Source organism: Podarcis muralis, chromosome 11 (genome assembly GCF_964188315.1).
Source record: "Podarcis muralis chromosome 11, rPodMur119.hap1.1, whole genome shotgun sequence".
Lineage (NCBI taxonomy): Eukaryota > Metazoa > Chordata > Lepidosauria > Squamata > Lacertidae > Podarcis > Podarcis muralis.
In genome coordinates, this window is record NC_135665.1 from 22,664,746 (window position 1) to 22,676,772 (window position 12,027).

Below are 12,027 nucleotides of genomic sequence, written 5' to 3' on the forward strand. Positions count from 1 at the left end.
ATAAAAACTAAAACTACAGGGCGATTAGACAAGGGCAGCTGGACTGTCAAGTCAACTTAAATGGCTTGGTGTCACAAGACGCTTGCTAATTTTGCTGCTTAGGAAAGGACACTAAGGTTGGGGAAGAAAGAGAAACGACTTTTTTTTTGCTAACTTTGGGCATGGTTCCCATATCTATCCACCTCTATATTTTAACACAGGCATTGGTTTTTTTTTCTTTGCCAAGATAAAGTTCGAGGAAGAAGGAATACGGGTACAACGTTGAGGTAGATCCCCAAGTGTTTGTTTTTAAACACACACATACGCTTTCCATATGGGAAAAACTAAAATCTCCTTATTGTGGGTAAGTCCAAAATGGTCAGATCAAAATACAGACGAGAGGTTGCTTTGGTTTGAAGTCCTGCCCCTATTATTGATTAGAGTGCAGCTGCTGTCAATGAGGACATTAGCGCGTTTGTGTGGGTGAAAGATTCTGGAAGTAGGTTGCGATCCTCTTTAAAAAAAAAACTTATGCTAGGCTCGCTCCGAAAGATTATTCTTAAATTGTGAGCAGAGTTCCTTTTGCGCACGCTTTCCGCTGGCAACGCTTTGTTGCAGTGGGAAAATCCTCCTCGGTATCGCCGTTTGAATAAGGAGGACTTAACACATCGCTTTAAACTTCTCAATTTTTAAAAAATCGATGAACAAATCCTTTCTCGCAGCTCGTCTCTGGTAGCGTTTCTTCGCAGGCTTTCTTCCTCTTCTTCTTTTTCAAACAAATCTCTTTTTTTATTTAATTAGGCAGAAGAAACTTTCTCCATGTTCCCTGGTTTCCCATCAGAATCCCCATCACTTACATCGAATGTATGCACAGAAGAGAGAGCGCGCTCCCGATTTCTCTTTTTTCTGTGGGTGTGTTGGCACTTTGCCCGCACCCACCCACCCTTCCCCCATTCCCTCCTCGCACCCCCCCCCCACCAAAAGAAACCCACACACACATTCATGGGCTGGCTGTTTGAGAAGTGGGCGAAGGTGGATGTCATGCTCGGGGCAGTCCGTTTCCGCGGAATCCAGCCCGGGATTTGACTCCTCCTCCAGCCAAGCTGCTTCCCAGTGACAGAAGAGTTGGGACGGAGACTCGCAGTGGGAAGAGAGGCAGGGCGCGGGGAGATCGGGAGAGAAAGAGAGAGAGAGCGAGAGAGGCTGCTGCGAAGTCCTCCCCAAACACACACTTCAATGACCAGGCGAGCTGGGGCGAAGCGCGCTCTCCTGCCGGGGCACAAGCAGCTCTGCCTGCCGACGAGGAGTTCCCCCCAAGACGCCTCGCCCCGCCGGGAGCACTTTTTCGGAGGGGCAGCGCAAGACCCTGAAAGGACTTCTCCTCTCCCACGACCCGTCGGAAGGGGACTTACTGGAGTGGCAGCGCGAGTGGCCTCGGGAAGAGGAGTAACCGGAGCTCTTTGATTTCCCCCTCCCCACACCCAACCCTTTCCCCCTTTCCCCCCACCCTCCGTGGAGATGGACACATCGCAGCCCCCAAAGTCGAAATATTGAATCTTTCCCCCACCACCACCCAAAACCTCCACGCGCCGCCGCCCCACGCGCGCACACACACATACACACACGCCCCGCTCCCCCTAGGACGCACGCCGGTAATAATGACAAAGGATTGCAAAGGCGAGAGTGGATCGAGTTTCGCGGAGCGATCCCCTTAAATGGATTACTAAATGGGACACTCCATCAGCTAGTCCTGTCCTCGTAAGCCTCCCAGATACATGCACCGACGAGGTACGTGAACTCCTTTTTCCTCTCTCTCCTCTCCCCCCCCCCCCATCCCCATGCACTGCGCTGCTGCTTCTCTGCGCTCCGGGATATGCACGAGGGCATTGTTCCGGGCTGCGTTTGCAAGCGCGGGGAGCTTGCAGCGCCAGGTCCTGCAGGACAGCAGAAGGATGGTGAAGCGGCGGCGGCTGCAGAGCCAGGAGACGGCGAGGACTGCTCGGGCACGCTCCATGCTGGAGCCACTTTCTCTCCCCTGACCCGGGTCCGTGTTTGTGTGTGTGTGTGTGCACGCGCGCAGTACAGTTTCCCGGGGAGGGGAGAACGCCTGATTTCTCTTGCCCTGCTCTTAATCTTGCACGAACTGGGCGCGTTTGTTTTGTTGCAAAAGCGCGCCGCCAGCGCCCTCCCTCCGCCCCGCGCCCTCGCTTTCGCGGTTCGGGGACACTTTGCCCGGGAGCTGCCCGCTTGCTTGGCCGCCGCGGGGAGGGGCGGCTGCCGGGCTGTGAAGCCGCGCCACACACACACACACCCCGCCTCGGTGGCAGGCAGTGCAACCGCGCCGCTCCGAGCCCGGCTTTTCCCCGTCGCTCCGCACGAGGCTTCCTTGGGGGGCGAGCGGGATGGGCGTGGAGTCTTTGTTTCGGAGACAATGTGACGGCGGAGGAGAAGCGGCGGCCGCGAGCGGCGGGGGCAGGTGGGCTGGCGAAGCCGTCGGGCCAGGAGGGAAACTTGGGGCTGAGGGAGAGGCGGACCCCCCTGTCCCCCCCCCCCACCCTCGAGCTCGCCTTCCCCTGCCGGGGCCAACGCCTCTCCTCCGCCCTCGGCGCAGTGACCGGTGCCCACCCTGGTCCCTTGGGGGGGGGGAGCAGCGTGTGTGACGGCGCCGCCCGTCTCCGGCTTTGTTTGCGAGATTGGGGACGGGGCTTGGCGCGGGCGGAGGGCTGCTGCTGCTTCTCCTCTCTCTTCCCCCTGTTGCACCCCGCGGATGAGGGGAGGGGCAGCTGTCGAGTCGGTTTCTCTCTGGAGAACTGACGGGAGAAAGCGAAGTAGGAGAGGCGTTTGGTGTCTGTGGGGAGAGCGGAGCCGCGCAGGGCAAGGTTCCTGCCCCTTCTTTTTAAGGGGGGAAGAGGAGCAGGAGTGGCGCGCTCGCGGGTTCCTCTCTCTCCCCTCAAGTCCCTCCTGCAGCCTCCGCGGAAGGGAGGAGTTAATAACGGGGCTCCTTCCCTTTCTCTTGCCGCTTGTGTGTGTGCAGACAACTCCTGGGGGGCCGAGGTACCTTTGCTCCCTCCCTCAAATACAATATCTGAGGGGGCCGCCGCCTCCTCAAGTGGATGGACATCGCCATTCTTGTGATCAATTATGCGGGGCGAGGCTAAACTGCCCCCCCCCCAATATTTTATTTAAGTTGGCACCCGTGTGGTTTTCTGTGTGCGCACCTCCTCCACCCGCTTATGGGTGTCCCTTGACCACCGAAAGCATGGGAGATGTCTCTAGACCTAGAAGTGGAGAGGACAATGGGGTTTACACAACACCTTCGAAGAGAACTTAGGAAGGTGTAGCTGAAGGTTGCTTGCCCTTTGCTCTGGGCAAAAGAGGGGAGAGGACGCTCGCGTGTGATCCTGCACAGGTAATAATGCACATTACCTGAGGGGGAATGCTAGAGAAGGAGAAAGTGAAGCGCTAGAGAAAGGGCCAGGCAACGTGGTCCCTTGCAAAACAGAACTCCTTGTGCTATTAAGTCCTTTGTATAATATAGTATTGGGAGACTGACCTGTTCCTGAGGCACTGGGGTGACATGTTAATAAGTTATTGTGATGCATATTGTGAAGCCATGGGCACTTCTGTGCATACCACCCTCTGCTTGGCTAGCAGGGATTAATTTGAGCCAGGGATTAGCTGACAAACCCTTTTTCAACGTATTACTTTCTGTAATAGTGAAGGGGCGTGCCTTTGAGCATGTGCAGAGTGCCTTTCCCTCGCCACTTTAATAACCACAGCCAGCTCCCCTATTTGGGGTTAAGGGAATAGGATTTTGGGGGCAGACAGTAGTATAGTTTCTATGCAGCCCCCCACCCCGAAACCAAGTACCTCTTATTTTAGAAACTATCACTGCCCCCCAAACATCATGTTTCAGTCGTTCTCCCCTAACTTCCCTTTGACACTAGGGAATGGTGTGAACGTGAAAAGTCCTTGGGCAGAAATTTTTGTTCCCTCAAAACTGCTGACTGGATGAAGATAATGCCCAAAGACTGGAGAAGAAAGGAGTCAATGGGAGTTCCCCGCTCACTGGGGAAGGAGATGCAGCTCATGGGAAACTGCTAGGCCCCCTCCCAGCACTGCCCAGACTTCTTTGGAATAATAATAATAAAAAAGAGGTCAGTGGGAGATTCTCTCAGTATTACCACCTTAAGTCAGCCCAGCAGCTGAAGGGAGAGCAGAGGCTGTTGGCTGGTGCTGGTGGTGTGTTAGCTGTTAAGGTGTGCTGGCTACATGAGCCTGGAAAGCTCTGGGCTGAGAGTAATGTGTATTAAGTGCTCTGGCTGTGGATTTGCATGAGTGAAAGTGGGAAGCCTACAAATCCCCATGTGTTGTTTTCCCTGCCTGCTGGTCTGTTGGAGAAGTGGAGCAGAACTGAGGCAGCTCAGGGGAGTTGGGGGGGAGGGAGGGGAGGCTGGGAACTGCTGGCTTGGTTTCCCTGGAGCATCATTCGGCAGAACAGCTCACAGCAATCTAGGCAAAGGGTTCTGGATCCAGACCCGGGGAAATCCAGTTTGGGTATTGTCAGGTTCCAGGAACTATTGCTGGAACAAGTTTCAAGGTTTTCTTAGAGAAGGGGGGCGGGGACTTGTAGAGATGATGGCTGGTTCACACAGTGTTTTGTTTTGCAGAAGTTTCATGGAAAGAGAAGTGAAAATCCGCTTGGTTGTGGTGACTGAAAAGCAGAGTTCAAGGCTGAATGTAAAAATAAATAAATCACAATCTCTCTTGAGTTTTCATTCAGTTTTAGCAAAGTGAAAAATGGAGTGCTGTGGTTTATGGATATAGTTATCTGGGACCAGTGAATTTCTATAGCTGGCTTCGTTGTGCAATGCTTATTGTTTTCTTAGCATTTGTGTTCCTAAACCCTGTATGCATATTTTTGTATATCTGCTCCCATTTTTGTGAAGGAAACTATTATTTCCCCAGGAGTGGGTTCTTATAAATATAATGGAAAACCTGTAGATTTAAGATTGTTCAAATAGGAAACAATCAGTTTGGTTTGTTTGTGATGGGAATATTTTGTCATCCACAACACAATGGAAGTTAAATCATCATGAATGCATCAAGCAATTTCTATTAAACCGAAGTTACCAACACACATCATAATTCAGAACCAAGGTTAATTATTAGCCTAACATTAAATAAAAGTGGCAGAATTCTGTCTCCAACTATTGTTCTTTTATATTCTACTATTTTTGTGAAAGACAATGTTGTTTTTGTATTGTGACCTTTGTTTTAAAAAGCAGACAAACCAGTTGAGACTGTTGGAATGTCACGTTTTTGGTCTTGATTCTGCCATCCTTGTTTCCTGGACTTGCTGCTTTTCTAGGAATATATTTCCGTAGGGTAGAGGGAGGTGCTATAAGAAAGCTTGCAGGATGGCTCTGTTGATACCTAGAAATATTACTTTCCAAAACCCCACAGAGTTTGTAGTTTTTTTCTGCTTTAATTAACTGCTCCACAGAGCATATCCTATCCTATCCATGTGTACTCGGAAGAAAGATCTACTGAGTTCAGTGGGACTCCCAGGCTGCAATTCTAAAAACACTTACCATGGAAGCAAGTCCCATGGAAATCAATAAGGTTTACTTATGAGTAGATATGCATAGGATTGCATTGTGTCGCTTCACAATGTTTACTGAAAAAGTGGAGAATAGGGAAGAACTAGGCTCTTTAGACCTTTCTTTTTAAGTAACAACTGCATATATTGTTCAGTGCATGAGATGACTGGGACTTTTCTTTAAGTGAAAGTACACTGCCAAGATATTTCTCTATGTGATATAATTTCTCATGGTATTGGCATGATCCCATTTAAACACTGATAGTTTATAAAACTTAATCTGGATCTTCCGGACAACTATATATAGGCTTTCGTCCTTTCTTACTTGGGAAAATCTACTGACTTTAATAAGAGCTTAACATAAGGAGGAACTGAAAACTGGTACATGCTGTCTGCAAATGCTGAAACACTGTATAGAGGGGAGGGGAGTGGCTGCAGGGAATACAATAGATAGGAGATAGTTGGTTTGTTCGTTTGCTTTATACAAAAAGTCAAAGATGATCTGAACCATGAGTAAAAAGAATCCAATTTTCACATATGTTCCCCATACTTTCCATTAGTTAACATCATAGTGCTTATTTTTCTGATAATTAAAGAGACCTACTTCATGTGCTAAACCAAGCTTCATGAAAGGGAAAAAACTTGGGCACTCAAATGGATAAAGGACACTTCTACTTAACATCCCCAGCTATTTCATGGTAACAAAAGTAGATGCTAGAGCCATAGCTCTTTTCCACAGGTTGTAATTTGAGGAGTGAAGCTAGTGCAGCTGGAGTCTGGAAAAAAGGGCAGCAGGGGTTAAGGGCAAGGAACTGCTTTCATTGATAAAAAAGAGAGCAAATTAATGATCTGTGATAAATCCAAAATAGAACTGTGCTCGTTAAAAGGAAGTCGGCAGTTGTAAACTTGTTTGTGTGCTTGTTTGGTAAAGGAAAGGGGAGATTTGTCACCTCCACAAGAGCAAGAAGAACTAAACATAAATGCATATGAAAGGCGCTCACATGGTTTAAGGCAATAAAGGCATAAAAGGATTAAATTGACCTCACCTAACAAATGCATTGCATCTTTGCCTATTTGCAGGAATACATTGCTGTGCTATCTAGAGGAATGTCCGGTGTGTTCTGTAGAAATCTATCACTCATTAACCTGACAGGTTACAGACCAAGAGCAGTTAGACACTGGGATTTCAAGTGCACTCGCCAACATTTTAAATTCTTGAGGCGGATTATATGCTATTAGAGGGAGGAGAACATGGCATAGGAACAAAAGTGGTGCCTTTATTACCTCTTTTTCTATATGACATAATTCAATATCTCAAAGACCAAAACAGATGGGATTATTCAACAAAGTTAATTTGGTTGAAATAAGACAAAATCTGCACAATTTAGGGCTTCAATAAATGCATTCATATACAGTCTTACCTTGGATCTCAAACACCTTGACTCCCGAACAATCGAGACCCGGAAATGAGTGTTCTGGTTTTTTAACGTTCTTTTGGAAGCCAAACGTCCGACTGGGTTTCTGCGTCCTGCAGCCAATAATAAGCTGTGCTTTGGTTTTCAAACGTTTTGGAAGTCGAATTAAATTCCAGAACAGATTCCATTCTACTTCCAAGGTAGAAACAATGGGGAACCTGTTACCTTTCAGATAACTTGCATCATCCTTGACTGTAGGCCGGTCCAGCAACACCAGGAGGACCATAGGTTCCTCATCCCTGACATATGTTGAGTCAGAGGATGCTGATATTTAGTGGATCATATCATGGAGGAAAAACTGACAACTCATTGTACATTCTGAGTATTCCAACCCCAATGCAATCTTGGTAAAAGTAACCACATAGTTAATTAAAACCAACCAGGCATGAGTAAAACATGTTAAGTAACCTATTGGATATGATCTCAGCCAAAGAAGGACTTCTAATGTAAATGCCCTTATCTGTGGAGTGGACGACTTCACAATTATTTGCAGCTCAGGACATAGTTTCCGCCTCATCACCTGGCTAGGGAAACGTTACTTTTGCTGTTCATGGCACTAAATGTAATTCAGAAAATTGGTAGCCTTTTCAGAACATAGAACGTAACTTTTTCTGTAGCTGAAAAACACCTTAAGAAGAGGGAATGACAAAGGCTCAATTTGTGGGTGTCTGCATACTCATGTAATTATTTAGTCAAGTCTACACTGACAAGACTTGTCATTGTCATTGGTGAGATCGATGCTCAACCCAGAACATTGATTACAGAAGATCTCGCCCAACTTTTAATTTGACTCTTTTCTCCAGACTTTACATCTGCATCTTCTTCCAAGTGGTTTCCAGTGTTTCCTCCATCCCAGAGAAGCAAGCCAGAAGCTAGTATTTCTTCTGTAATGTCTTAATTGGTGGTCGTGAAGTGCCTCTAGTAATTAACTAAGTACATTTCAAAGCATCACAGTTAGATGGGTAAGAGATATACAGCGATCAGGTCACCTGACAGAGAGGATGCTGCTGTCTGTGGGTTGGCAGCTGCTGTTTTCACTCCACGGTCGCAATAGGACAGTAGCAACAGGAATCCGGTTTGTAAGCCTAGAACTTGTAGCTGCCTGGATTCTGTCTTTAATATGTATTTATTCCAATGTGTTTTCAACGCCTTGCTTTCAACACTTTTACCGGTTCTCAGCTGGTACCATTTTCCATATCCATCCTGAAACCTCAACTTGGCAGGTTCTAAAATAGTGACCCATGTGCCTTGCCTTTTTGTGTGTGCAGTTGAACGCCACTCACAAAGCAAATGTGGTGTTATTGTGTCAATGAGCCCTTTCCCAAAGCAATTTGCGACTAAACTTGCAATCCCAAGCACAATTATGAGAGAGCAAGTTTTAATTATCTCCTGTGAAGTCGTGCTTGTGCAGAACATCCCTGCTATCTTCTCTCCCCATATGCCCCCCAACTGCTGCTGGGATTCACCCAAGCCTCTGCAGCAAATTCTGGGGGGTGGTAGGAGAATAAGCCATTCTTAAGGAAATCAGCCCTGAGTGCTCACTGGAAGCTGAGGCTCCAGTACTTTGGCCACCTCATGAGAAGACTCGACTCCCTGGAAAAGACCCTGATGTTGGGAAAGATGGAGGGCACAAGGAGAAGGGGATGACAGAGGACGAGATGGTTGGACAGTGTTCTCGAAGCTGCTACGAACATGAGTTTGACCAAACTGTGGGAGGCATGCTCTGGTCCATGGGGTCACAAAGAGTTGGACACGACTAAACAGCAACAAAAGAGAAGAAGAGTAGGATAGTGCCATTGTGTGAACTTAAGTTGTTCTGAGAGCACAATGGCTTTGTTGGATGCAAACCCATGAGACTTCTGAGCAATTGTACTTTAAGACAGCACTTGACTGGTCACTGCCCATAATCATAAACATTTGGTTTGAATATTGCACCTAAATATGTTATTAGCCTGTCTCCCCTAGCCTCAGACTAAGGTTTTGAACTGAGGAGTTGCATGGCCAGTGGCTTACATCATGACTACTGCAGACTCGCCCATTTGGTACTGACTAAGCTCAGCAGTGTGTGGCATTTGTGGATTTCTAATGGCTTCCATTGCCTGGTAAGCAATGGACTATTGCATCTTTGTGGACAAGCATGGGATCAAAAAAAACGGCTAAGAAAGTTCATGTGTTGTGATCTCACCTTGGGGCACTGGAGAAGATTCTAATCACATTGGTAGTGCTCAGAGTTGGCTTTATGCAAACTTTTCACAGGCTGGCTATTTGATGCCAATTCGGTTAGCATAACTAAATTTGCTCAACTGATAGGTCAACTTAATGCTTCATAAAATAAGCTAAAATAACTGGCTTTAAGAAGAGTTAGTACAGTCAATTTCAGAGGGACTAACTTGGCTTAAATCCAAGAACTTTGGCAGCTTGTGCTGAAAGATAGGTCATGAGTACTTAATTACTTGATCAGGAATTTGTCCTGAACCATGAATTAACACCTCTACTTTTATTATGGTTAAGCCAGTCTTGAGGTGAGAAAATGAGACAAATTTATGGAATCTTGAATTAGAATTTCCAGTAGTTTTGTTTTGGTTTTTAATCTATTTGCATAGAGTTCCGTGTAGTTATCCAGTGGAATCCTGCCCAACTTTTGTGGGTTATTACATTTAACTCCTTAAATACAATGATACCCTCTTCTGAATTACCTATAGTGTACAGTGGTACCTTGGTTTACAACCATAATCTGTTCCAGAGGTCTGGTTGTAAACCAAAACAGGTTGTAACCCAAGACGTGCTTTCGCCAATGGGGCCTCAAAAAAAAAAGGGGGGGTTGTAATCCCAAAAAAGGGACACACACTTCCAGGTTTGACGTGGTTGTAATCCAGAACGGTTGCAAACCAAGGTACCACTGTACTAGATGAATCCTAGTATGTTGCTATTTTATTTATATCCTCCCTTGAAGCCAAAGTTGACACCCAAAGCAAACATTTGTTATAGTCACAGAGCTATAGTATGAACCCGATAGATTGGCGCCTGAACTGCAGGGGACACAGCCTCATGATTTGAGTACTTACCAATTTTTTGAATGCCAGTGAGAATAGTAACATAGCAGTCAAGGAAAAGCATTTTCCCTTCCATCTAGTTTTCTGCAGGGTTTTTGTTTTGTAGGAAGAAGCAAGCATTCAGGAACTCCCACCATTGAAGTAGTAACAGACCAGAGTTAGATTTTCCACCTCAATTAAACCAAGCTATTAAACAGTGGTTCTAAGGTTCCGAAACCTGCTGTGGGAAACTGGAAATTACATTGGTGGAATTAAACATTTTAAATATTTAGGCTGCCAGAGAATAGCTTATTTTAAATAAATATATATAGAAACTGTTTACTATTCATGACAGTTAAGAAGCATAAAAGCAGCTAATGTTAAATAGAGAGGCATAGGATGAACTGGAAGAAAGTGTACAGCAAACAAACAAACAAATCTCCCCTCACTGCATATCAGTAAATGCATGTAATCGATAACAAAAAATGAAGTTTCTAAGTAAAATATATTCATGTCAAAAATTTGATTCAAGGTTTAATCAAAAGGGACGCGGGTGGCGCTGTGGGTTAAACCACAGAGCCTAGGACTTGCTGATCAGAAGGTCAGCAGTTCGAATCCCCGCAATGGGATGAGCTCCCGTTGCTCAGTCCCTGCTCCTGCCAACCTAGCAGTTCGAAAGCACATCAAAGTGCAAGTAGATAAATAGGTACCGCTCCGGCGGAAAGGTAAACGGCGTTTCTGTGCGCTGCTCTGGTTCGCCAGAAGCGACTTAGTCATGCTGGCCACATGACCTGGAAGGTGTCTGTGGACAAATGCCGGCTCCCTCGGCCTATAGAGCAAGATGAGCGTGCAACCCCAGAGTCAGTCATGACTGGACCTAATGGTCAGGATTCCCTTTACCCTTAAAGTTTAATCAACTCTTATGTTAAGCGTATTGGGATGCTGCCATATGGAATCATGATATGTTATTTTGTTTCTGAATGTTACCAACTCCACGTAAGTATTTGTTCAGTGTATAAAAAGACTACAGGTTCCTTTTTGTCTGAATGGGCTTTTCGAAATAAAATCCCAAAGTGTATCTGTAGAGACTGAAGCATGGATGGAAAATGATAAGCCAGCTATTAACAGAACTGCCAGTTGCTGCATCTCAAGAGGGAAGACATATGGTAACTCACTACGTTCAGTACTGACCTTTCCCTTTAAAAGTATTTTTTTAAAATAATAGCAATTACTATATACAGTGTTTTAGTGCAGATACTTGGAATTCACTGTGAATATATTGGTCCTCACAATTCTATTCTGTAGCTACCGAGCAAAACATGTCCAGAAAGGAATCAGGCTTACTATGTTGAAATCTGTGGTATTTTTATTTTTGCCTACATGCTAGACTGCAGGATGAAACTGTTGGCAAAAGTTGTTGGGGGGGGGGCGGGGAAATACTCCATTACGCCTATGGATTCTATATCCAGCTGCCTTCAATGGAAACCAAATACTCATGGCATCAGGAGCAAATGGATAATTTTATGACATGGAATTCAGCCATAGTCTGGGCCCAGCATATAAAAGCTAGACATTTTCCTGGAGTGGGATTGTGATTGCCATATTGATTATGCACTTTCCCCTCCCAGTATTTATACCATGTGCTTTTCGTCAATATTGCTTAGCCACAAAAACCTCACAAGAATCTTTCAGTAATTAAAAGGAGAGCATCTCCTTATGCAGCTAGTGAAAGTGAAGTCTTGTTTCTGACTCTAGCAAAATCTACATCTTAACTCCAGGAAACTTGACTGCCTGGTGTTTCTGGACTCAAAAGTTTCTGGTAAAATAGCAGATAATCTCTTTTAAGTAGCCAACTGTGCTTCATTATAGAGGATTTCTCTATCTCTTTCTCTCTCCCTCGCGCCACTTGCATGGGATACATCTTTTCAGGAAAAGAGAA

General features: G+C 45.8%; 1 protein-coding gene across 7 annotated transcripts in view; it reads left to right on the forward strand.

Annotated features, from left to right (window-relative positions):
• Positions 1–992: 992 nt before the first annotated feature.
• Positions 993–12,027, forward strand: part of SEMA6A (semaphorin 6A) — a 182,291-nt gene continuing 171,256 nt past the window's right edge. For 4 of the 7 annotated variants that reach the window (XM_028749368.2, XM_028749371.2, XM_028749369.2 and 1 more), the window contains exon 1: positions 994–1,767. The gene's annotated coding sequence lies outside the window, so the exon portion shown is untranslated. Of the gene's footprint in view, positions 1,768–3,138; positions 3,389–12,027 lie in introns of those variants that run through there. The other 3 variants (XM_028749366.2, XM_028749370.2, XM_028749367.2) reach the window with 2 other exon arrangements.